The sequence below is a fragment of the Bubalus kerabau genome, chromosome 17, assembly GCF_029407905.1.
Source record: "Bubalus kerabau isolate K-KA32 ecotype Philippines breed swamp buffalo chromosome 17, PCC_UOA_SB_1v2, whole genome shotgun sequence".
NCBI classification, from domain to species: Eukaryota; Metazoa; Chordata; class Mammalia; order Artiodactyla; family Bovidae; genus Bubalus; species Bubalus kerabau.
The window spans coordinates 10,521,214-10,546,230 of NC_073640.1; positions in this window are offsets into that span (position 1 = coordinate 10,521,214).

The window sequence follows — 25,017 nt, forward strand, 5'->3', positions numbered from 1 at the left end:
CTGGTACAACTGCCGCCCACGAGGAAGGAAACGTCCCCCTCCTCCTTCTGCCTGGGCTCCTTGTGAAGCCCATCTTTCAGTTTTTACACACAGGGACCCTTCCTGGGTCCTGATTCCATTCTATACTCAGATGATTCATGCACTCAGAGAATCGAGGATTCCACAGCACCCAGTGCAAACAGGTTTCTGGCAGTGCCAGCTCACAGGGGCCCTCAGCCAGTGGGTGCTGGGGGTAGGGTGTAGAATTAGTTTCCTCTAAACCCAGGAGAGGTACAGGGTACCACTCAGAGGCCCCTGCGGGAGCAGCCTACAGCTCCCTTCCACGGGTCTCAGCCTGGAATCACAGCTCTGCCGCCTCCTTCCTCTGCCCTGCCCTGCTCCTGAACTAGTCCCATGCACAGGACTCCGCGGGCAGGGCCCACTTCTAAGGAAACTGCCCTCAGACAAGGGTCGTGGATAATTGCTGTATAAGCCACCCATGCACCTTTAAATTTGTTCCCATGTCTGCAGTCAGGATGGCCCTCCTGCGGGGCCGCAAGCCTCGATTCATGAGACCCCCCGGGCTAGAGGGAACCGCACACGTCCTGGAGCCCTGAGCTCCTGAAACACCTTGAATCACGCCCACCTCTCCCTGAAGGGGATTACAGCTGCCTTTGAGTGAAATAACTGGGGACGGCCGAGCCACCCCCACCATCACTCCAGCTTTATTGTGCCACAATCAGCAGCCATCTCAAGTGGAGATGAAGCCGTGGAGAGCGGATATTAAAGCCACCTGCTGCGCCCAGCCTCCCCAGATCGGAGGCCAGATTTCCCACCAGCCGTTCCGAGCCGCCTTTGCACCCCTCGACCCTGCCTGGCTGGCAGGGAGGAGGTCTCTGTCCTTGGGCCACGGGCCCTCCCCTGCTTGTTAGCACCCACCCTTCCTGAGAAGGGGGTCTTCCTGCAACATAAGCTCAGAAGTACAAAAAGATATTAAAAGACGGTGCAGGCTGGGGGACACAGCATGCGCGGAGTTATCCTCTCTTTTGAAAAGAAAATTCATTGTCTGTGAATAATTCGTGGCATTGATCTGTATTCGAAGAGCAGGCTTTGATGTCTTCCCCGCAACAGGAAGAGATCATGGGGGCCTCAGAACGACAGGGAGCACTTGGTTAACATCAATAGTTGCCACTTATATGCCAGGCACTATGTCCAATGTTTAACAGTATTTTTTTTTTTTTTTTGGCATGCAGGATCTTAGTTCCCCAACCAGAGATCAAACCCACACCCCCTGCACTAGAAGACTGGACACCACAGAAGTCCCAGTGTTTAACAGCCTGAAAGAAGTCCGTTCATCTTTGATTCACAGGTGAGGAAATGGAGACTCCAAGAAGGTGAATGGCTGATCTCGACCCACATGTCTGGTAGTGATGAGTTAAGCCCCACGCTCGGTTCCGCCTGCCTCTAGGGCTAGATTCTCAAGCAGAGCTTTTGCCAGGGATTTGGGTTCAAACTGTGGTTTAACTTCCTGTTGTTGTTCAGTCACTAAGTCATGTCTGACTCTTTGCAACGCTATGAACTGCAGCCTGCCAGGCTGCTCTGAGGCAATAGTACTGGAGTTGGTTGCCATGCCCTTCTCCAGGGGATCTTCCCAACCCAGGGATCAAACCCAAGTCTCCTGCATTGCAGGTGGATTCTTTACTGTCTGAGCCATCAGGGAAGCCCATTATCCAATAAGGTCCCATTCTTATACTGTGAGGTTAGTACTTCAATGTATCTTTCCGGAAAACTCAGTTCAACCTGTAACAGAGGACAAGCAGCCAGAACCAGAAACTCTAACTTTCTAAATGAGATTCAGAGAGGATAAGGAGAGACCTGGCCTCTTCCCTGACTGAGGGACCCCCAGGTGAACACTTAACACCTTTGATCTGGAGTCTCGATGTCCATCTCTGCTCACTTGCTACTTAGGGGATGTTCCCAGAGGAAGAAGCCTGCTCACCACTGCACCGCAGCAGGAATAAGAAAGAACACAGAAGGAGGCAGGGCCAGTCTTTAAAATGTGGCACACTCCAAATGCAGTGTTCTAGGGGATAATCTCTACAAAGCTGTTTTGTTCAGACTTTAGTCTTATAAAACATGTCTCATGAAACTGAGATAGGGTTCTCAGTTGCATGCATGGAAATAAACTCAAGATGGTTTTAGCTGAAAGGGAATCTATTCTAAAGAGAGGGTCTGGTTCACACAGGAGCCAGGAAGGCTGCAGGACCCAGCTGAAACAACGGCCAGGAATGCGGGAGTCTGACGGCCAGAACCACAGTCAGAACCCCAACCAGCCCAGTGGGACACCAGGGCCACTGAGCATGGCCCTGGCCCCATCACCATAGCTGCCCATGGGCTTGGACACGATCGCTGAGGCCACACAGCTCCCAGAAGAGATTCCCCACTGCCCCTGACTTCGGGGGCCACTAACTCCAGACTGGTTAAGATTAACTGGTTGATCATTAAATCATCGGTTAATGATTGGCTAAAATCATTGGCTAAGCCTCCCACATCAGGGATCCAGCGGCAAGGGAGTCTGGGAAAGCACGTATTCAGCTTTTTTTAAAAGCTTTAATAGAGACAGGGCTAGGCTTTCCTGATGTCCAGTGGTTGAGAATCTGCCTGCCAATGTAAGGGGACCTAAAGAGCCTCTTGAAAGAAAGAGAAGAGTGAAAAAGTTGGCTTAAAGCTCAACATTCAAAAAACTAAGATCATGGCATCCAGTCCCATCACTCCATGGCAAATAGATGGGGAAACAGTGGAAACAGTGAGAGACTTTATTTTGGGGGCTCCAAACTCACTGCAGATGGTGAGTGCAGCATGAAATTTAAAAGAAAAGTTGGAAGAAAAGTTATGACCAACCTAGACAGCATATTAAAAAGCAGAGACATTACCAACAAAGGTCCATCCAGTCAAAGCTATGGTTTTTCCAGTAGTCATGTACAGATGTGAGAGTTGGACTATAAAGAAAGCTGAGCGCCAAAGAATTGACACTTTCAAACTATGGTGCTGGAGAAGACTCTTGAGAGTCCCTTGGACTACAAGGAGATCAAACCAGTCAATCCTAAAGGAAATCAGTCCTGAATATTCATTGGAAGTACTGATGCTGACGCTGAAGCTCCAATACTTTGGTCACCTGATGCCAAGAACTGACTCATTGGAAAAGACCCTGATGCTGGACAAGATTGAAGGCAGGAGGAGAAGGGGATGACAGAGGATGAGACAGTTGAATGCCATTGGTTGAATGGCATCACCAACTCGATGGACATGAGTTTGAGCAGCTCTGGGAGCTGACGATGGACAGGGAAGCCTAGCAAGCTGCAGTCCATGGGGTTGCAAAGAGTTGGACACGACTGAGCGACTGAACTGAATGTAAGGGACACGGGTTTGATCCCTGGTCCAGGAAGATCCCACATGTCGTAGAGCAACTAAACCCGTGTGCCACAACTACTGAGCCAGAGCTCTAGAGCCCAAGCACCTAAAGCCTCTGCTCTGCAATAAGAAAACCACCACAATGAGAAGCCCGTGCACTGCAACAGAGAGTAGCCCCTGCTTGCTGAAAGCAGAGAAAGTCCACGAGCAGCAATGAAGACCCAGTGCAGCCAAAAATAAATAAATCTAAAAAAAAAAAAAAAAATAGAAGGCCTCCGACAATTAGCCATACACTATGGAATTCCACACATATGGGAAGGAGGTTCAAATGTTGAGCAAATAATGAAAAATAGCTCTAAGGGAAGATTACACCTGCTTATCCAGGAGCAAAGGTAAGACAGAGACGGCAGAAAGTAGATTAGAGATTGCCACAGGTAGGGGGAGGGGGGAGGTGAAGGTACTCAAGGGTGCAGGGTTTCTTTTTTGAAGTGAGGACAGTGTTCTGGAACTAGTGGTGAGAACTGCACAACTGAATTATATACTTTGAGAGAGTGACGTGTATGTACATGTGAACTATGCATGAGTGTGCGTTTAGGCACTTTAGTCGTGTCTGACTCTTTGCTTCCTCTGTCTGTGGGATTTCCCAGACAAGAATACTGGGGTGGGCTGCCATTTCCTCCTCCAGGGATCTTCCCGACCTGGGGAAGGAACCGGAGTCTCTTGTGTCTCCTGCATTGGCAGGCGGGTTCTTTACCACTGAGCCACGTGAGAAGTCCTGTATCTCAATGAAAACAGACATCTCAGAGAGGCATCCAGGCTCCTCTTATTAGCAAGCGGTGTTGGGAAAGCTGGCCAGCCATGTGCAAACCACACGGGAGTTAAGCAGTCTGAAGGGCCACAGCTGGGACTCAGAACCCACCAGAGGGGACTTGGAAGCCCAGCACCCTCTGTTTCCTCCCTGGGCCGGGCCGGTGGGATTCTCGGGGCCTGGGCAGAGGGTGGCCAGGGCATGCCCCTCACCCTCCTGCCCTCCAGGATTGGGCCTGTGGGATGTGTAGGGGAGCGTTCTCAGGGGCCAGGCCAGGCCAAGCCTTCCTGGCGGTGCACACCATCTGCAGACAAAGTCTTACATCAAACAAATTAAAGGCCTCTCAGCCCTGCTCCTGCCTCACAGGCCAGGGACGGGGGGCTGATGCTGGGGGCCACGGGGACTCAGACTCATCAGCAGGGGCTGGCAGCACTGAATGCTGCGGCAGATCAGACGGGGAAGGAGGGGTGGGGCGGAGCACCCAGCTCTCGGCCAGCAGGGGTCTGGACTGAGCTGGACCCTGAGTCGTGGGGAATTCACGTGGCCTTCCCCTCAGCCCTGGACATCCCCACCATGGAGGCTCAGGGCATGCATCTGGCCCCTCTGGCCCCCAGTTCACAGCACTGCATTATGAAAAAGCATGAGGTGCTCAGAGAGTGGGGGACGGTCTCTCCCCTGACTCATTTACTAGGATACAGGCTCAGCAGTAGAGAGCGGGTGGAGGGGGAACCCCCAAACCTCCCAGAGCAGCATTCTCCAGACCTGTTTGGCCATGACTGGCCACATCACATCCTGGTAGATCCGAATACAAAACAGAACACATCTGCATGAAGTAATCCTCACCCTTACCACCTGCAGCACTCTGTGCTGGACTTTATTCCATTCCATTCCTTTTCCTTTTACACATACACACACACACACACACACACACATATATATTTGCAAATGCTGGTTGTGACCCACAAAAATGATGTCACGCATCCATGAGGGGGACACCTGCGTTCAGAATGACTTGCCACACGGGTGCTGTGCAGTTGAACTGGGTTTGAGCTGGCTGGCTGCAGAACCCAGCCACGTGACTTAGCGTCTGGCGCCTGGCCACTTTTCCTAACTGCTAATACTGTGATCCCTTGTCCCTGGCCTCCGTTCTGGACTGGGGCGCGACTTGCTGACTGGTCTCCCCAAGATGCACCCTGGAACTCCCTCTTTGCACATTCCATGCACAGCCCATGGCAAATTTGTGAGTGTGGGCATGCCAACCCTTGCTCAACACCTCCACACTTTCCCTTTGATCTCTGGATAAAGACAAAGCTTCTGCCCCGGGATGATGGGCCCACAAAGCCAGAGTGGTGTGACCCCTGCCCCCCTGTCCCGCCCCTCCTTACCTTGAGCCCACCCCCCACTGAAGTCTCTTCCCCCTTCCTCCTCCCCTCCTACCCCTCCTCACAACTCCAGACCCACCCGTTCTTCCAAGTGCCTGGTCAGTGTCCTTACCATGCTCCTGCTTGCACAGGGACTTTGCATACCCTCTCCCCTCACCTCTTTACCTCGTTCACTCCTACCATCTGCCCTTCAGAACTCAACCCAAAGTCACTTCATCTAGAAAGCCTTCCTTAACTTCCTGAGCCAAGTCCAACCTCCCAAATAACCCCTCTGGACCACACTCCTCACCCCCATAGCGCTTCAGGGCTGCAGCTCTGTGCTACTTAGAGTTACTGGGTTAATCCAGGAGACTTCCAGACCAGGACTTCTCAGTGCCACCCCCCCCTCCGGGAGTTAGGATCAACTAGAGACATTTCCAAAACTGCAGAAGGCTGACTGCCTGCCACTCGACTGTAACCCCCACCTCCCACCTATTCCAGTTCTGTTCCTCCAAGATTGTGGCTTCCCAAGGGGAAGGAGAATCGCTGGGCCAGGCCCTCAGCCTCAGGATGGCAGCGATGAGGTTGGCTTCCTGCCCCACTGTGCGCCCCAGGGCCTAAGGGAGGGAAGGAGGGAGATGAAGGAGATAGAGGAGGGAGGGAGGGAGGGAGGAGGTAAAGGAGAGAAGGAAGGAAGGCAAGGGAGGGCAAGCAGCCTTTTTAAAGAGGGTACACCTTCCAGCAAGAAGAATCGATGGTTTTGCCCTTCTCGGTTCCAGCCCTTGGAAGACGCTAAGGGCCTGGAGGCACAGAGCAGACTGGCAGCAGGACCTGGGTTCTCAGGGTCCCAGGTCATAGGGGTGCGTCCACTGGCCCTGCAGCCACCCCCAAAGCTGAGAAGGTGCCCCCACGGCTGTGGTGGGGTGGAGAAGAGTTCTGCTTAGCTGGAGGAGAAGATGGGATTTTGTCTCCGTCTCCCTCCGATCTCACACAACAGAGCACAACCGCACTGACTCTTATCCAAGACCCTTCCTATCTGCGTGACAGCACCCCAAGCCTGTGGGCGCATCAGGGTGAGAGGACAGCCAGCTAGGGACACAGCCAGTCCCCCAGCTGGGGGGGTCAATGGGAAAAGGCCTCAACAAGATGACAGCCCCCAGTCTCCCAACGGCTTGTGGCACGGAAGGTAAGAGATAGGTCGAATACATAACCCACTCAACTAAGGCCTCACTGCTGAGCAACATGCTGCTAGGGTTGGGTGGGGAGGTATTAGGAGCAGTGGCTTTGGAGTCACGCAGACCTGGGTCCCTGACCCACCTTCCACCCGTGGAGTCTTGGTCAGGTGGCCCCACTTCTCAGCCTCACTTTTCCCAACTGTAAAATGGAGACAATAAGATGCCCTCATTGGGCTGTTTGTGGGGCAGAAATGGAATAATCAGTCCAAAGTAAGAATGAACTTTTTGGCCAACCCAATACTTAGACTCGAATGTTGCGACCGAAGACATTCTTGACTTCTGGCCCCTGCCAGTCTCGCCAACCACCTCCTCCCTCTCCTGGCTCTAGCCTCCGAGGACACCTTTCTGCTCCATGAGTAATTCCAGCTTGTTGCCACCTCAAGGCATTTGTTCTGCTGTTTCTCTTCTAAGAACACTCCCGTCCTTTGTCATCAAGGGCCTGGCCTGAGGTCTCCTCTGATGGCTCCGTCCTGTTCAAGAGGCCCCTCTCACCTTAACAAATTTCTGCCCTCTTCCTCCGTTTTACTTCCTTTTGAGCATTTATCAGTAACTGAAATAATCCTGTTCATTTTTTTATTTTTGTGCTTACAATGTTGTAATTGCAGGGGAGGAGGAGCTTCCGTCTCCCCTCCACCTTCCCCGAATCGTCAGCTCCATGGGAGCTAATTGCTTATCTGATTGGTTCTCACTGCTCTGGCATTATAATGATGCCTGGGGTTAGTGGTACTCAAAACATGTCTGTTTCAATGTCTGTGTGAATGAATGAGCGAGTGAAGGAAGGAAGGAATGGACAGTGCAGTGGTTGGTACACAGTCAGTGCTCAGAAAAGGCTGTTTATTTAATATCCACATTGTGACAATCACCATGAGAAAGCTTGTTGCTAATACGGAGCCCTCACATGCATGGCATCCTCATTACTTCATTAGTTCCCCTCCAGGGGGATAACCAGCTGGGTTAGCTTTGTGGCTCGGCATCATCCCCAGGAGTCAAACTGGAAGCCACAGGGGCCTGTGATGGGTGCAGGAAGTCCAGACTGGCAGAGGCCCAGTCTAGTGGCCAGATGTGAGGGCAGAAGCTTCCTTGGGGGAGGTATTTGTGTTATTATAAATGCTAACTCAGAAAGGCAACAAACACCCACTCTTGGTGCACGGACACATGCACACACACTCCCCACCTCACTCCCACCAGGGCCCTGCCAGGCAGATCCAGCAAATGAGAAACCTCTGGAGGAGAGATCTTCAGGAGCCTCCCTGGGCACCGTCTGGAGCGACCCTCCCATCATTAATACCCCCTGCAGCTGAGCACATGTTTTTTATGGGGATGAGTATAAATAAACAGCAGCAGGAGCCTTCAAAGAAATGACCCCCAGAGGAAACCTGATCTTCAGGCAATTAGAATACTTCTGTTCAGATAATTGCCAGCTGAAAAAGTGAGCCTGGTGCCAATTCTCAAAAGGCGCCAGCACCGGCCACCCCAGGCTGATCGCAGCCTCCTGTCTGGCGTGGCACTGGAGATGGTGCTCCAGCAGGTGTCCCCGAGGGTGTGAGGGGGATTCTGCCGCTCCAGGGGCAGTTTTAGCAAAGCCTTTTTGGTTGTTCCAACTGGCACTTAGTGGGTAGAGGCAAAGGATGCTGTTAACATCCTGTAACATGGACGGCCTCCGCACCAAAGAATTGTCAGCTCAGAGGGTCAGGAGCACTGAGGGTGAGAAACTCTGGTCCAGGGTAGGGAGAAGCCTGCAGGAGCAGAAGCTTCTAATGAATTCCAAACACCCACTGCAGGTCAAACACTTGGTCAAACACAGCTCGCAATCCCTGAATCCTCAAAATGTCACTATGAGGTTTAATCACCATCCTCATTCTACAGTTAGGGAAACTGAAACTTAAAGTGGTTTTTATTAATAAAAGGGGGCAGCTTGTCCACAATTGCCCTGGCAGTCAACACAGAGCCAGATCTCAAAGCTGAACTGGTGCCACAAAGCCTGAGCTCTCCCCTCCAAGTTGGACCATCATGGTTATAAAACTCTATGCTGGTCACTCTTACATAAGCATCTTCTTGACCCCATGGGAAACGTGAAATGGTGGGAATAGCAGGGACTTAGGCTTCCTGTGGACCTGAATTCAATGTCCTGCTCTGCCATTTTTTACCTGCCACGCAACAGGTTATGATAAAGTGAGAGGAGAGTGAAAAAGTTGGCTTAAAATTCAACATTCAGAAAAAGAAGATCATGGCATCTGGTCCCATCACTTCATGGGAAATAGATGGGGAAACAGTGGAAACAGTGTCAGACTTTATTTTGGGGGGCTCCAAAATCACTGCAGATGGTGACTGCAGCCATGAAATTAAAAGACACTTACTCCTTGGAAGGAAAGTTATGACCAACCTAGATAACATATTCAAAAGCAGAGACTTTACTTTGCCAAAAAAGGTCCTTCTAGTCAAGGCTATGGTTGTTCCAGTGGTCATGTATGGATGTGAGAGTTGGACTGTGAAGAAAGCTGAGCGCCGAAGAATTGATGCTTTTTGAACTGTGGTGTTGGAGAAGACTCTTGAGAGTCCCTTGGACTGCAAGGAGATCCAACCAGTCCATTCTAAAGGAGATCAGCCCTTGGTGTTCTTTGGAAGGAATGATGCTAAAGCTGAAACTCCAGTACTTTGGCCACCTCCCATGCGAAGAGTTGACTCATTGGAAAAGACTCTGATGCTGGGAGGGACTGGGGGCAGGAGGAGAAGGGGACGACAGAGGATGAGATGGCTGGATGGCATCACTGACTCGATGGACGTGAGTTTGAGTGAACTCTGGGAGATGGTGATGGACAGGGAGGCCTGGCGTGCTGCAATTCATGGGGTCACAAAGAGTCGGCCACGACTGAGCGACTGAACTGAACTGAACTAACAGTTTATGGGTGTGCTAGTCAAACTCTCTGGACCTCAGTTTCATCATCTGTAAAATGGGCTGGTATGGCCCATCAGAGGGTTTCCATGATACTGTGTGTAAACACCTTTGAACATCGCCCAGCACATCAAGGACCTCAACAATCAATAGCTATGAGTATGATTGCTACTAGTGATTTTGAAATTCAGAGCCACAGAGGTGCTGATTTTTTGTAGGGAAATGGGGTCTTGTGGGGCAAGTATGGGGGGAAGGGGAGGGGCATTGAGTAGGTGAAGGGAGTTGATTTCTGGGGCTGACAGAACTCTTTACTAAGTCCCCTGTGCATGGCTTCCTTTGGGGAAAGCCTTGTATTTTGTTTACTGGTGATGGTAGCAAAATGTAACAACTTTCCGTCTCACCAAATGCCCAAATATATAAGGTTCCAAGCAGGACTAAGCAGGTCCAGAGAAGCAGGCTGAGGCGAGGGCAGGGGAACTTCCCTGCAGTTTGTGCTGGCTTTGAACCTCACCCACCCTGGCCCTCTCTGACGGAGGGGAAGAGAACTAATACTTCATAACCTGCTGTGTGCAAGTGCTTTTGACACAGCGCTTCCAGTCTTCCCATGAGTCCCTATGAAGTTGTGGCACACACATTTCACAGTTGGGGAAACTGAGGCCCGGGGAGGTTTATTAATTTTCTCAAAGTTGCACAGCTGAAAACTGGAGATCTGAGCCCTGACTCCAATGCTGGTAACTTCAACCACCTTACCTTAAGCCCAGTGAGCTTAGGCAGGACGGCGGCAAGACTGACGAGTCCGCCAGGAGCCTCTCTCTGGTTCTTCTCCCCATCCCACTGGTGCGCACTGGCCACAGTGACCACAGGCTCCAAGCCCGAGACCAGCCTCCGTATCTGAAAAGATTAATGTACTCAGAGGCCACATGGGGACTGAGAATCAGGGCCTTCTAGGACAGCACTGAGAGAACTTTTAGCAATGAGACAATCAACGGTCAACGGCTGCATAGCCAACACGGTAGCCACCAGCCACAAGTGAGGGAACGCGGCTAGCATGACTATGGGACTCAGTTTAACATTTTATTCTATTTTAAATAATTGACTTTTAAAATTTAGTCGCTAGTGGCTTCCATTTTGGTTGGACAGTGCAGGGAAAACAGAGAATCCTCAGCTTCTGAGCGTTTTTGGCAACAATGTGCTTCTCAGAGCACCCTTCCACAAGAATTTCAGGTTTAAGATCCACTAGCCCAGGGCTGCTGTCTATGGGGTTGCACAGAGTCAGACATGACTGAAGAGACTTAGCAGCAGCAGCAGCAGCAGCCCTCGACTGCCGGAGAAGGCGATGGCACCCCACTCGTCCTCTTGCCTGGAAAATCCCATGGGCGGAGGAGCCTGGTTGGCTGCAGTCCATGGGGTTGCGAATAGTCAGACACGACTGAGCGACTTCACTTTCACTTTTCACTTTCATGCATTGGAGAAGGAAATGGCAACCCACTCCAGTGTTCTTGCCTGGAGAATCCGAGGGACGGGGGAGCCTGGTGGGCTGCCGTCTATGGGGTCGCACAGAGTCGGACACAACTGAAGCGACTTAGCAGCAGCAGCATCCCTCGACTGCTGTGGGGACATGGATGAGAAACCTCTTGGATGAGCTGAGCTCATGAAGGGTCATCTCACTCATGCTTCCAATCCACAGACACGTGCTGAGATCCTACTGCTCGTGTGGGCACCATCCCCATCCAAGAGGCGCTCCAGAGCTGACAGACACAGTTAGGAACAATGATAACCATGACATCATCACAGAGCTGCTGCTGAGGATCGTGGTGATGAGAGTGGTGATGGTGGTGAGGGTGGTACCATGCTGACAGTGAGGAGCGTGATGGTGATGCTGGTGGTGAGGATACTGACGACGGTGATAACGGTGATGGAGAATGACAGTGATGGAGAATGACGAGGATGGCGACGATAAATGACGATGCTAACATGACAGAGGCAGCACACATGAGGTGAGAATATGGACTCGGAGTCTCTCTGGATTCAAATCCACATTCTACCATTTACCAGCTATGAGACCATGGGCAGGTCATTTGGCCTCTTTAACCCTCAGATCTTTTGAAAACTGAGGTTAATAAAGCATGTCTTCCTAAGATGGTTGAGAGCATTAAATAAAAAAATACAATGTGCACAGAATAGCCTAACACATAGGGAGGGCCAACTGAATTAACATTTTATTATTATTACAATTATTCATTATCACTGATTCAGGGCACACTCTTTCCCAAGTTGTTTTACACAGTCTCAATTGGTCCTCACACTGACTCTACTCTCCTTCCCATTTGACAGGTAAGATAACTGAGGCTCAGATAAGTTTAAAGGATTTGAGGATTCTTAGAGCAAGTGGCAGTGCTGTGATTTGAGCCCCGGTCTACATGTCTTTGGGCTTCCCAGATGGTGCAGTGGTAAAGAATCCGCCCGCAATGCAGGAGATGGGAGTTCAATCCCTAGATCAGGACGATCCCCTGGAGGAGGAAATGGCAACCCACTCCAGTGTTCTTGTCTGGAGAATCCCATGGACAGAGGAGCCTGGCGGGCTGCAATCCATGGGGTCACAAAGAGTCGAACACGACAGAGCACACACATGCACACACATGCACTATACTATGTCTTCAAAATGTTTTAAGTTGCTTAACTGCCCAGGATGCTATTAAATACAAATTAGAGATGATAGGGGTTCTCAACATGGCGCTTGTGGAAAGGAAGAAAGTGAAGTGTGACTTGGGTCAGTCCCATCACTTCTCAGATCCTCAGGTGCCTCAGCCACAAAACACTCTACAGATGTTAAAGGATCACACAGGTGAATAAATAAGACAGTCCGCATAAAAACAGCTGCATGGAGCTTTCACAGATAGAACACGCATTATCAGCTCACGTTTTCAACCAGCATTAAATCACCGGGCATAAGCCTGGCACACAGTCTACAAATGCCCCAGGCCCAACCTTGTCTTCACGTCCCCATCCCTATAATGACAGAACAAACCTCCAAATGGTTTTCTCTGAATGGGACAAAGGAAAGTGCTATTTCCCCACAAGGCTTTTGACTGCCTGGCGAGGCACAGGGAGGAGGGAGGCAGCGCCAGAACGCATCTGCCGGAGCCTCTGCCGCAGACCCTCCCCAGCGCTGGGGGCGACCCACCACCCTGGATTCTCATCCCAGCAAATGAAGTGCAGAGGCTCTGTGAGAAGCCCTGGAATCACTGACAACTGGCCAGGGAAGAGAGAGGGTATTTATAAACCTGGCGCCGGAGCCTGAGCCCTCAGGAACCTGAGAGGGCGGCAGCTTCCCCACCCCGCGGGGAAACCAAAGAGGAAAAACACCAACACGCTCCGCACTTGGGCACCAGTCGAAAGCCACAGAGGGCGCATCCAAGTCCCCTTCTAAATTTAGAACATTCTGCCAAACCAGTTCTCCGGCTCACCCCGCACCTCTCCCCTGGGCTGGACCACGGCGTTCTTCTGAGAGGCAGCCACACGGATGGGAGCCCGGATCCCAACCCGCTTTGTCTCCATGCTCGTCCCCATGAGCAGGGACAGCCAGGACCCCGGGGGCCTCTCCCACACCTGAGACAGCAGTGCAGGAGGAAGGGATCTGAAGTCAGAGGTGGGAGTTCACGTGTTTGTGCTGGCTGCTGACACCAACCAGTTGGAGATCTTAGACAAGCATCTCCAGCCTCCTACTGTCTACTCCAACTGTGTCATATTCATCTGGACCACGAGCAAACCTAACCCGGCAGCGTAGGATGGGCACCCAACCCCTGCGGCTGAACCAAGATGGAAGCTGCAGCCTGAAAGTCCCTGTTCTGAGTCTCTCTCTCCTTCTCTTTGACTGAGTTCAACACGTTTATTTCAATATTACCCATGAGTTCCAGGCTCCATGTTTAGTCCCAGGATTAAAAACAGGCATCATGGTAATTATAATCAAAATGTATTTCTCCATCTTTAAAGTCCTCCTGCTATTCTAGTACCATCATCTCCATTGATAATCATAATCATAAAAATAACAAAAGCAATTAGCAGCTGTACGTAGCACTTACTACGTACAGACATTGGTAATTTATATAATTTAATTAAATTATTAATCGTACATTGTTGTTCAGTCACTAAGTTGTATCTGACTTTTTGTGACACCATGGACTGCAGCACGCCAGCCTTCCCTGTCCTTCACCATCTTCCTGACTTTGCTCAAACTCATGTCCATTGAGTCGGTGATGCCATCCAGCCATCTCATCCTCTGTCATCCCCTTTTTCTCCTGCCCTCAGTCTTTCCCAGCATCAGGGTCTTTCCCAATGAGTTAGCTCTTCCCATCAGGTGGCCATAGTATTGGAGCTTCAGCATCAGTCCTTCCAATGAATATTCAGGGTTGATTTCCTTTAGGATGGACTGGCTTGATCTCCTTGCTGTCCAGGGACTCTCAAGAGTCTTGTCCAACACCACAGTTCAAAAGCATCAATTCTTCAGTGCTCAGCCTTCTTTATGGCCCAACTCGAGGGTCTTCCCAGGTGGCACAGTGGGAAAGAATCCATCTGCCAATGCAGAAGACTCAAGAGTTGAAGATTTGATCCCTGAGTCGGGAAGATTCCCCTGGAGCAGGAAATGGCAACTCACTCCAGTATTCTTGCCTGGAAAATTCCATGGACCAAAGGAGTCTGGCAGGCTACAGTTCATGGGGTCGCAAAGAGTTGGACACGACTGAGCCCACATGCAGGCATGTATGTGTGTGTGTGTGTGTGTGTGTGTTAGTCGCTCTGTCATGTCTGACTCTTGTGACCCCATGGACTGGAGCCCACCAGGTTCCTCTGTGTATGTGTATATAGATAGATAGATAGATATCAGAACCGAGGTTTATTTGACATAACAATTAAAATTATGAAACAGCAATAACAATACCAATGCTTTTCTTATTCTTTCATTTAACTCCCATGTTGACCCTATGACACATGCCACATTACCTCAGCTCCCTGCTTGAGTACACAGGGGGTGCCATGCATAAACCCAAGAACATGCCTCTCTTGGATACCCCATGTACTCTGTCTGCCCTATGGCCCTCCTGGCCAGCTCTGGCTCCATTTCTCTATGGGAGGGTCACTGCTGTCCCCAAAGCCCCACTGCCCAGCATGAGACCCTGTAGCATGACCTCATTCTGTGCTCCAACAGCCCCCCCAACTGTGAAAGTGCCCATCCCCATTTGTGCTACATCCTGTTTCCCTGGTTACAGAACACCACAGCCGTGGGTTCTCGACGCCTTTCCAAGTTTGGATGGATAGCAGGCTTCTGATTTTATGCTCAGGCTTTATGGCAGGTCCTCACATGCCCCTGCTCCTGGTTAGAAGCCAGGAACATTTCTTCCCTCAGAACCTTTCTTTCCAGAAGCCTTGGGCGAATAACCCCACGAGGCCACCCCATCATCCCTTAGACTTGCTGGACTCTGCTGCCTTCTGAGTGAACACACGAGTTGGTGCTGTCCGGCTGGGACTGAGCTGCTGAACAGCCATGTCTTTCGGTTACCTTCTGGGTTGGTTTCATCCTGACTCACCCACAGTCTCCCTCTGCTGTTGTAAGAAACCCTGTGCACTGTTGAGATAAGTGCTTGGCAGTGTGAGTGCTTCTCAGTTCGTGGTAAGTACTCAGTGATTTGGGCCAAACCTCCTTCCTGTCTCCTTGCACTCATCTCATCAGGAAGGTCAAGTGTTCGTGGGAGGTCCGACTCATCGCTTCACCTCTTCAAGTCCACGTCCCGACCCCATGGGCTAATCGTACGGAAGATGAGGTTCTGAGCTGTCAACCGGAAATTCCAAAGCAAGATGCGCTCGCTGAACTCCGTGCATGTTTGGAATGAAGAAGGACCCCCAAATGTGGAAGGACCACCATCAACTCTGAGGACAGCCCAGCCCACATGGTGATGCCAAGATGGCAGCTGGCTTACAAAATGTCCTTGAAGGAACAGCCCCGGCCCCGTGGCTCCCAGCCTGTGAGTCAGCAGCCTCCACTGCCACTCGCTGCTCACCACGGAACTGCGGGTGTCTGCAAAGTTGATGACATCTGGAGTTTCGGTCTCAATCAGGCTGCTTTTGGCAACTACCTTTCCTGGTATGGAGCTGATTCTGAGTATTTTTCAAATTTGTACCAAGGGACTGCCACAGAAAAACCTCTAAAGTGCATCCCGCGAAAGCCACAGCTTGAAATTCCTCGACTGGCAGGCTTGTCACATGGTTTGACGTGTATCCACACCGAAAAAGGTTGACCAGAGACTAAAGGCACGGCAACAAGCTGTACCTAGACAGACTTGCCTGCGTCTCCTGCCCTCAGGCCCAGCTCTGCCACGTCCCAGGTGTGAAACTGACAAACAGCTTCCAGGGGCTCCTCTAACTTTGTCTAAAAAAAAATGGAGGAAGTGATATAAGTAAAGCACTTAGAAGTTAACTACACAGGTTTTAAATGGAAGAACATTTAAAAAATAATTTGATTTATTTATTACTGATGTTGGCTGTGCTCGGTGGGCTTTGTGAGGGCTTTTCTCTAGCTGCAGCGAGCTGGGGCTACTCTGGAGTTGCAGGGCATGGGCTTCTCAGCGTGGTGGCTTCTGGTGTTGCAGAGCACAAGCTCTAGGGTATGCAGGCGTCAGTACGTGCAGCTCCTGGGCTCAGTACTTGTGGCTCCACAGCTGTAGTGCACAGGGTTAGTTGCTCCGTGGCATGTGGGACCTTCCCGGATCAGGGATCGAACCTGTGTCTCCTGCATTGGCAGGTGGATTCTTTATCACTGAACCATCAAGGAAGTCCAGACGAACATTTTTAAAAAGGCTAACTACAGTGTCAGTATCCTATCCAAAAACTACCAGCAATTCCTTAATATTATTCACACATACACATGCACACAGTTTTTTTTGTTCAAATCAAGATCTGACACAATCTACATATGATGTTTGGTACATATGTCTCTCCTAGGTTCTCTTCTCCCATTGATATTTTCTCCTTTGAAAGTCATCTAGTAAAGGAACCAAATGCTGACATAGTTTTTTCTGCACTTTTCTCCATTCTAGATTTGACTAATTGCATTGATAGAGTTTTGCTTAACATATCCTCTCGCATACAGTTCCTGGACATTGCAAGCCCAATTTAGAGACAGGTGGTATTATGTCTTTCCATGAGGAGAAAAATAATGTCCAGTTGACTCCCTTTCGGTGAAATTACTAGGAATGGCAATCATTAATTAGCTAAATGTAATAACTCATGAGGGGCTGCAGCCCAATCTCTTTTAAGAGAAAGAGAGGTGCCTAAGACCAAGAAGAATGAGGGCCATCAGCACAGAGTACAGGTCATAAAGCTTAAAACAAGACCACTCCACATTCCAAACCAGCAGCTGCCATTTACTAGTTGGGACTAATTGTGACTTGGAAAAGTGACTTAATGACTTTGAGGCTCATTTTTTTCATCTGTAAAATAAGAAGATCATAATATTACCCAACCATAATATTACCCAACTGGTTTGCTGTAAGAGTTAAACAGCAGATATAAAAGGCAGTGCATGAGAAGTTGAGGAAACACATGCCCTGAGCTCAGACTAAACTACAAAGTGACAATAATGAAAACAGTGTGTGGTACTGGCCAAAAATAGAAACATAAATCAGTGGAACAAGACAGGGAGCCCGGAACTAAGCCCACTTGCTTATGGTCAATTAATCCATAACATGGGAGCCAGGAGTATACAATAGAGAAAAGACAGGCTCTTCAATAAGCAGTGCTGGGAAAACTGGAGAACTATGTGGAAAAGAATAAAATTATATTCTATACTACCATATACAAAAATAAATTCAAAATGGATTAAACACTTAAATGTAAGACTATATATTATAAAACACCTAGGAGAAAACAGACAAAACACTCTTTGGCATAAATCACAGCAATGTTTTCGGATCCATCTCCTAAACTAAATAAAAGCAAAAATAAACAAAAGGGGCTAATTAAACTTACAAGGTGTTTGTTTTTTTTTTTAATTTTATTTTATTTTTAAACTTTACATAACTGTATTAGATTTGCCAAATATCAAAATGAATCCGCCACAGGTTTACATGTGTTCCCCATCCTGAACCCTCCTCCCTCCTCCCTCCCCATTCCATCCCTCTGGGTCGTCCCAGTGCACCAGCCCCAAGCATCCAGCATCGTGCATCGAACCTGGACTGGCAACTCGTTTCATACATGATATTTTACATGTTTCAATGCCATTCTCCCAAATCTTCCCACCCTCTCCCTCTCCCACAGAGTCCATAAGACTGTTCTATATATCAGTGTCTCTTTTGCTGTCTCGTACACAGGGTTATTGTTACCATCTTTCTAAATTCCATATATATGCGTTAGTATACTGTATTGGTGTTTTTCTTTCTGGCTTACTTCACTCTCTATAATAGGCTCCAGTTTCATCCACCTCATTAGAACTGATTCAAATGTATTCTTTTTAATGGCTGAATAATACTCCATTGTGTATATGTACCACAGCTTGCTTATCCATTCATCTGCTGATGGACATCTAGGTTGCTTCCATGTCCTGGCTATTATAAACAGTGCTGCGATGAACATTGGGGTACTCGTGTCTCTTTCCCTTCTGGTTTCCTCAGTGTGTATGCCCAGCAGTGGGATTGCTGGATCATAAGGCATGTCTATTTCCAGTTTTTTAAGGAATCTCCATACTGTTTTCCATAGTGGCTGTACTAGTTTGCATTCCCACCAACAGTGTAAGAGGGTTCCCTTTTCTCCACACCCTCTCCAGCATTTATTACTTGTAGACTTTTGGATTGCAGCCATTCTGACTGGTGTGAAATGGTACCTCATAGTGGTTTTGATTTGCATTTCTCTGATAATGAGTGATGTTGAGCATCTTTTCATGTGTTTGTTAGCCATCTGTATGTCTTCTTTGGAGAAATGTCTATTTAGTTCTTTGGCCCATTTTTTGATTGGGTCATTTATTTTTCTGGAGTTGAGCTGTAGGAGTTGCTTGTATATTCTCGAGATTAGTTGTTTGTCAGTTGCTTCATTTGCTATTATCTTCTCCCATTCTGAAGGCTGTCTTTTCACCTTGCTAATAGTTTCCTTTGATGTGCAGAAGCTTTTAAGTTTAATTAGGTCCCATTTGTTTATTTTTGCTTTTATTTCCAATATTCTGGGAGGTGGGTCATAGAGGATCCTGCTGTGATGTATGTCAGAGAGTGTTTTGCCTATGTTCTCCTCTAGGAGTTTTATAGTTTCTGGTCTTACGTTTAGATCTTTAATCCATTTTGAGTTTATTTTTGTGTATGGTGTTAGAAAGTGTTCTAGTTTCATTCTTTTACAAGTGGTTGACCAGAGTTCCAAGCACCACTTGTTAAAGAGATTGTCTTTAATCCATTGTATATTCTTGCCTCCTTTGTCGAAGATAAGGTGTCCATATGTGCGTGGATTTATCTCTGGGCTTTCTATTTTGTTCCATTGATCTATGTTTCTGTCTTTGTGCCAGTACCATACTGTCTTGATAACTGTGGCTTTGTAGTAGAGCCTGAAGTCAGGTAGGTTGATTCCTCCCGTTCCATTCTTCTTTCTCAAGATCGCTTTGGCTATTCAAGGTTTTTTGTTTTTCCATACAAATTGTGAAATTATTTGTTCTAGCTCTGTGAAAAATGTTGTTGGTAGCTTGATAGGGATTGCATTGAATCTATAGATTGCTTTGGGTAGTATACTCATTTTCACTACATTGATTCTTCCAATCCATGAACATGGTATATTTCTCCATCTGTTAGTGTCCTCTTTGATTTCTTTCACCAGTGTTTTATAGTTTTCTATATATAGGTCTTTAGATTCTTTAGGTAGATATATTCCTAAGTATTTTATTCTTTCCATTGCAATGGTGAATGGAATTGTTTCCTTAATTTCTCTTTCTGTTTTCTCATTATTAGTGTATAGGAATGCAAGGGATTTCTGTGTGTTGATTTTATATCCTGCAACTTTACTATAGTCATTGATTAGTTCTAGTAATTTTCTGGTGGAGTCTTTAGGGTTTTCTATGTAGAGGATCATGTCATCTGCAAACAGTGAGAGCTTTACTTCTTCTTTTCCAATTTGGATTCCTTTTATTTCTTTTTCTGTTCTGATTGCTGTGGCCAAAACTTCCAAAACTATGTTGAATAGTAATGGTGAAAGTGGGCACCCTTGTCTTGTTCCTGACTTTAGAGGAAATGCTTTCAATTTTTCACCATTGAGGATAATGTTTGCTGTGGGTTTGTCATATATAGCTTTGATTATGTTGAGGTATGTTCCTTCTATTCCTGCTTTCTGGAGAGTTTTTATCATAAATGGATGTTGAATTTTGTCAAAGGCTTTCTCTGCATCTATTGAGATAATCATATGGTTTTTGTTTTTCAATTTGTTAATGTGGTGTATTACATTGATTGATTTGCGGATATTGAAGAATCCTTGCATCCCTGGGATAAAGCCCACTTGGTCATGGTGTATGATCTTTTTAATGTGTTGTTGGATTCTGATTGCTAGAATTTTGTTAAGGATTTTTGCATCTATGTTCATCAGTGATATTGGCCTGTAGTTTTCTTTTTTTGTGGGATCTTTGTCAGGTTTTGGTATTAGGGTGATGGTGGCCTCATAGAATGAGTTTGGAAGTTTACCATCCTCTGCAATTTTCTGGAAGAGTTTGAGCAGGATAGGTGTTAGCTCTTCTCTAAATTTTTGGTAGAATTCAGCTGTGAAGCCGTCTGGACCTGGGCTTTTGTTTGCTGGAAGATTTTTGATTACAGTTTCAATTTCCTTGCTTGTGATGGGTCTGTTAAGATTTTCTATTTCTTCCTGATCGAGTTTTGGAAAGTTGTACTTTTCTAAGAATTTGTCCATTTTTTCCTCGTTGTCCATTTTATTGGCATATAATTGTTGATAGTAGTCTCTTATGATCCTTTGTATCTCTGTGTTGTCTGTTGTGATCTCTCCATTTTCATTTCTAATTTTATTGATTTGATTTTTCTCCCTTTGTTTCTTGATGAGTCTGGCTAATGGTTTGTCAATTTTATTTATCCTTTCAAAGAACCAGCTTTTGGTTTTGTTGATTTTTGCTATGGTCTCTTTTGTTTCTTTTGCATTTATTTCTGCTCTAATTTTTAAGATTTCTTTCCTTCTACTAACCCTGGGGTTCTTCATTTCTTCCTTTTCTAGTTGCTTTAGGTGTAGAGTTAGGTTATTTATTTGACTTTTTTCTTGTTTCTTGAGGTGTGCCTGTATTGCTATGAACTTTCCCCTTAGGACTGCTTTTACCGTGTCCCACAGGTTTTGGGTTGTTGTGTTTTCATTTTCATTCGTTTCTATGCAAATTTTGATTGCTTTTTTGATTTCTTCTGTGATTTGTTGGTTATTCAGCAGCATGTTGTTCAGCCTCCATATGTTGGATTTTTTAATAGTTTTTCTCCTGTAATTGAGATCTAATCTTACTGCATTGTGGTCAGAAAAGATGCTTGGAATGATTTCTATTTTTTTGAATTTACCAAGGCTAGCTTTATGGCCCAGGATGTGATCTATCCTGGAGAAGGTTCCATGTGCGCTTGAGAAGAAGGTGAAATTCATTGTTTTGGGATGAAATGTCCTATAGATATCAATTAGGTCTAACTGGTCTATTGTATCACTTAAAGTTTGTGTTTCCTTGTTAATTTTCTGTTTAGTTGATCTATCCGTAGGTGTGAGTGGGGTATTAAAGTCTCCCACTATTATTGTGTTATTGTTAATTTCTTCTTTCATACTTGTTAGCATTTGTCTTACATACTGCGGTGCTCCCGTGTTGGGTGCATATATATTTATAATTGTTATATCTTCTTCTTGGATTGATCCTTTGATCATTATGTAGTGACCATCTTTGTCTCTTTTCACAGTCTTTGTTTTAAAGTCTATTTTATCTGATATGAGTATTGCTACTCCTGCTTTCTTTTGGTCCCTATTCGCATGGAAAATCTTTTTCCAGCCCTTCACTTTCAGTCTGTATGTGTCCCCTGTTTTGAGGTGGGTCTCTTGTAGACAACATATGCAGGGGTCTTGTTTTTGTATCCATTCAGCCAGTCTTTGTCTTTTGGTTGGGGCATTCAACCCATTTACGTTTAAGGTAATTACTGATAAGTATGACCCCGTTGCCATTTACTTTATTGTTTTGGGTTCGAATTTATACACCATTTTTGTGTTTCCTGTCTAGAGAATATCCTTTAGTATTTGTTGGAGAGCTGGTTTGGTGGTGCAGAATTCTCTCAGCTTTTGCTTGTCTGAAAAGCTTTTGATTTCTCCTTCATACTTGAATGAGATCCTTGCTGGGTACAATAATCTGGGCTGTAGGTTATTTTCTTTCATCATTTTAAGTATGTCTTGCCATTCCCTCCTGGCTTGAAGAGTTTCTATTGAAAGATCAGCTGTTATCCTTATGGGAATTCCCTTGTGTGTTATTTGTTGTTTTTCCCTTGCTGCTTTTAATATTTGTTCTTTGTGTTTGATCTTTGTTAATTTGATTACTATGTGTCTTGGGGTGTTTCGCCTTGGGTTTATCCTGTTTGGGACTCTCTGGGTTTCTTGGACTTGGGTGATTATTTCCTTCCCCATTTTAGGGAAGTTTTCAACTATTATCTCAAGTATTTTCTCATGGTCTTTCTTTTTGTCTTCTTCTTCTGGGACCCCTATGATTCGAATGTTGTAGCGTTTAATATTGTCCTGGAGGTCTCTGAGATTGTCCTCATTTCTTTTAATTCGTTTTTCTTTTATCCTCTCTGATTCATTTATTTCTACCATTCTATCTTCTAATTCACTAATCCTATCTTCTGCCTCTGTTATTCTACTATTTGTGGCCTCCAGAGTGTTTTTAATTTCACTTATTGCATTATTCATTATATATTGACTCTTTTTTATTTCTTCTAAGTCCTTGTTAAACCTTTCTTGCATCTTCTCAATCCTTGCCTCCAGGCTATTTATCTGTGATTCCATTTTAATTTCAAGATTTTGGATCAATTTCACTATCATTATTCGGAATTCTTTATCAGGTAGATTCCCTATCTCTTCCTCTTTTGTTTGGTTTGGTGGGCATTTATCCTGTTCCTTTATCTGCTGGCTATTCCTCTGTCTCTTCATCTTGTTTAAATTGCTGAGTTTGGGGTGTCCTTTCTGTATTCTGGCAGTTTGTGGAGTTCTCTTTATTGTGGCGTTTCCTCGCTGTGTGTGGGTTTGTACAGGTGGCTTGTCAAGGTTTCCTGGTTAGGGAAGCTTGTGTCGATGTTCTGGTGGGTGGAGCTGTATTTCTTCTCTCTGGAGTGTAATGAAATGTCCAGTAATGAGTTATGAGATGTCTATGGTTTTGGGGTGACTTTGGGTAGCCTGTATCTTGAAGCTCAGGGCTGTGTTCCTTTGTTGCTGGAGAATTTGCTTGTTATGTCTTTCCCTGGAACTTGTTGGCCCTTGTGTGGTGCTTGGTTTCAGTGTCGGTATGGAGGCGTTTGATGAGCTCCTGTCAATTAATGTTCCTTGGAGTCAGGAGTTCCCTGGAGTCAGGGATTGGACTTAAGCCTCCTACTTCCAGTTATCGGTCTTAATTTTACAGTAGTTTCAAAACTTCTCCTTCTATACAGCACCACTGATAAAACATCTACGTTAAAGATGAAAAGTTTCTCTACTGTGAGGGTCACTCAGAGAGGTTCACAGCGTTATATGGAGAAGAGAAGAGGGAGGAGGGAGTTAGAGGTGACCCAAATGAGATGAGGTGGAATCAATAGTGGAGAGAGTGGGCTAGCCAGTAGTCACTTCCTTATGTGCACTCCACAACTGGACCACTCAGAGATGTTCACGGAGTTATACAGGGAAGAGAAGAAGGAGGCAGGAGACAGAGGTGGCCAGAAGGATAAAAGGGGGAAATGAAAAGGAGGGAGACAGATCCAGCCAGTAATCAGTTCCTTAAGTGTTCTCCACCGTCTGGAACACACAGAAATTCACAGAGTTGGGTAGAGTAGAGAGGGGTTAGGGAGGAGATACAGGTGACCTGGTGGAGAAAATGGAGAGTCCAAAGGGAGAGAGAGCAGTCAAGCCAGTAATCTCGTACACTAGTGAAAAATGGGTCCTGAAGATTGGGTTCTTAAAGGTACAAAATTGGTAACAAATACATAAAAACAAAAATTAGAAATCTAGAGTAGAGTTTGGAATTTCAAAAATGCGATGTTAATGAAAAGGAGAAGGAAAAGAAAGAGAGAAAAAACGAACAAAGAAAAACAAACAAGGTTGTGAAAGTAATAAAGAAACTACAGGTACAAAATTGATAACTAATACCAAACAGCAAAAATTAAAAATCTAGAGTAGAGTTTGGAATTTCAAAAATACAACGTTAAAAAAAAAAAAGAGAAGAAGAAGAAAAATAAAGAGAGAAAACAAACAAACCAACAAAAACAATGTCGCAAAAATTATAAAGAAAATACAGGTACAAAATTGATATCAAATACCAAAAAGCATAAATTAAAAATCTTGAGTAGAGTTTGGAATTGCAGGTATACGATGTTATATAAAAGAAGAAGAGAAAGAAACAGAGGAAAAAAAGAAAGTCACAGCAATTATGAAAAAAACTATAGGTACAAAATTGATAACATATATCAAGAGGCTAAAATTAAAAATCTAGAGTAGAGTTTGGAATTTCAAAAATGCAATGTTAAAGAAAAGAAGAAAAAGAAAAAAGAAAAAAAAAAAAACCACGGTCAAAAAATTATGAAATATATATATGAAGTTTGCTGAAGAAGAAAAGGAAAAAAAAAAAAAATAGGGTCTTTTTTTTTTTTTTTTGCAAAGTAATAGTTATAAAAGTGAAAATTAAAGGACAATAGAGGACTTAAAAAAAATTTTTTTTAATTAAAAAAAAAAGAAAGAAAGATTGATCGTAAAAATAGTAAAAATATATCTAGGTCTTTCTCTGGTTTTGTTGTGAGTATTGTGGGTTCATTTCATTTTTGGCAGTTCCTTAGTCCGACTTATATTTCTCAAGATCTATAGGCCCCTTCCTATGTAATCCGTAGTAACCACAGGGTTTTAATCTATGGCCTGTAGCTTCCAGGGCGTTTCCCTCTGTTATAGCTTCTTCTGTTTGCTGGTCTCTTCAGTGTCTGGTTCCCGCCCTGACACAAAGGGGATGGTTGAGGACACTATTTTTTTTTTTTTTTTTTAATTTAGGCTCACTTGTTCAGCCGCGCTGTGGGGAGGGAGGGAGGGATGCTGCAAACAGATAACACTGGCGTGCGCTCGCAGTGCCTCAGC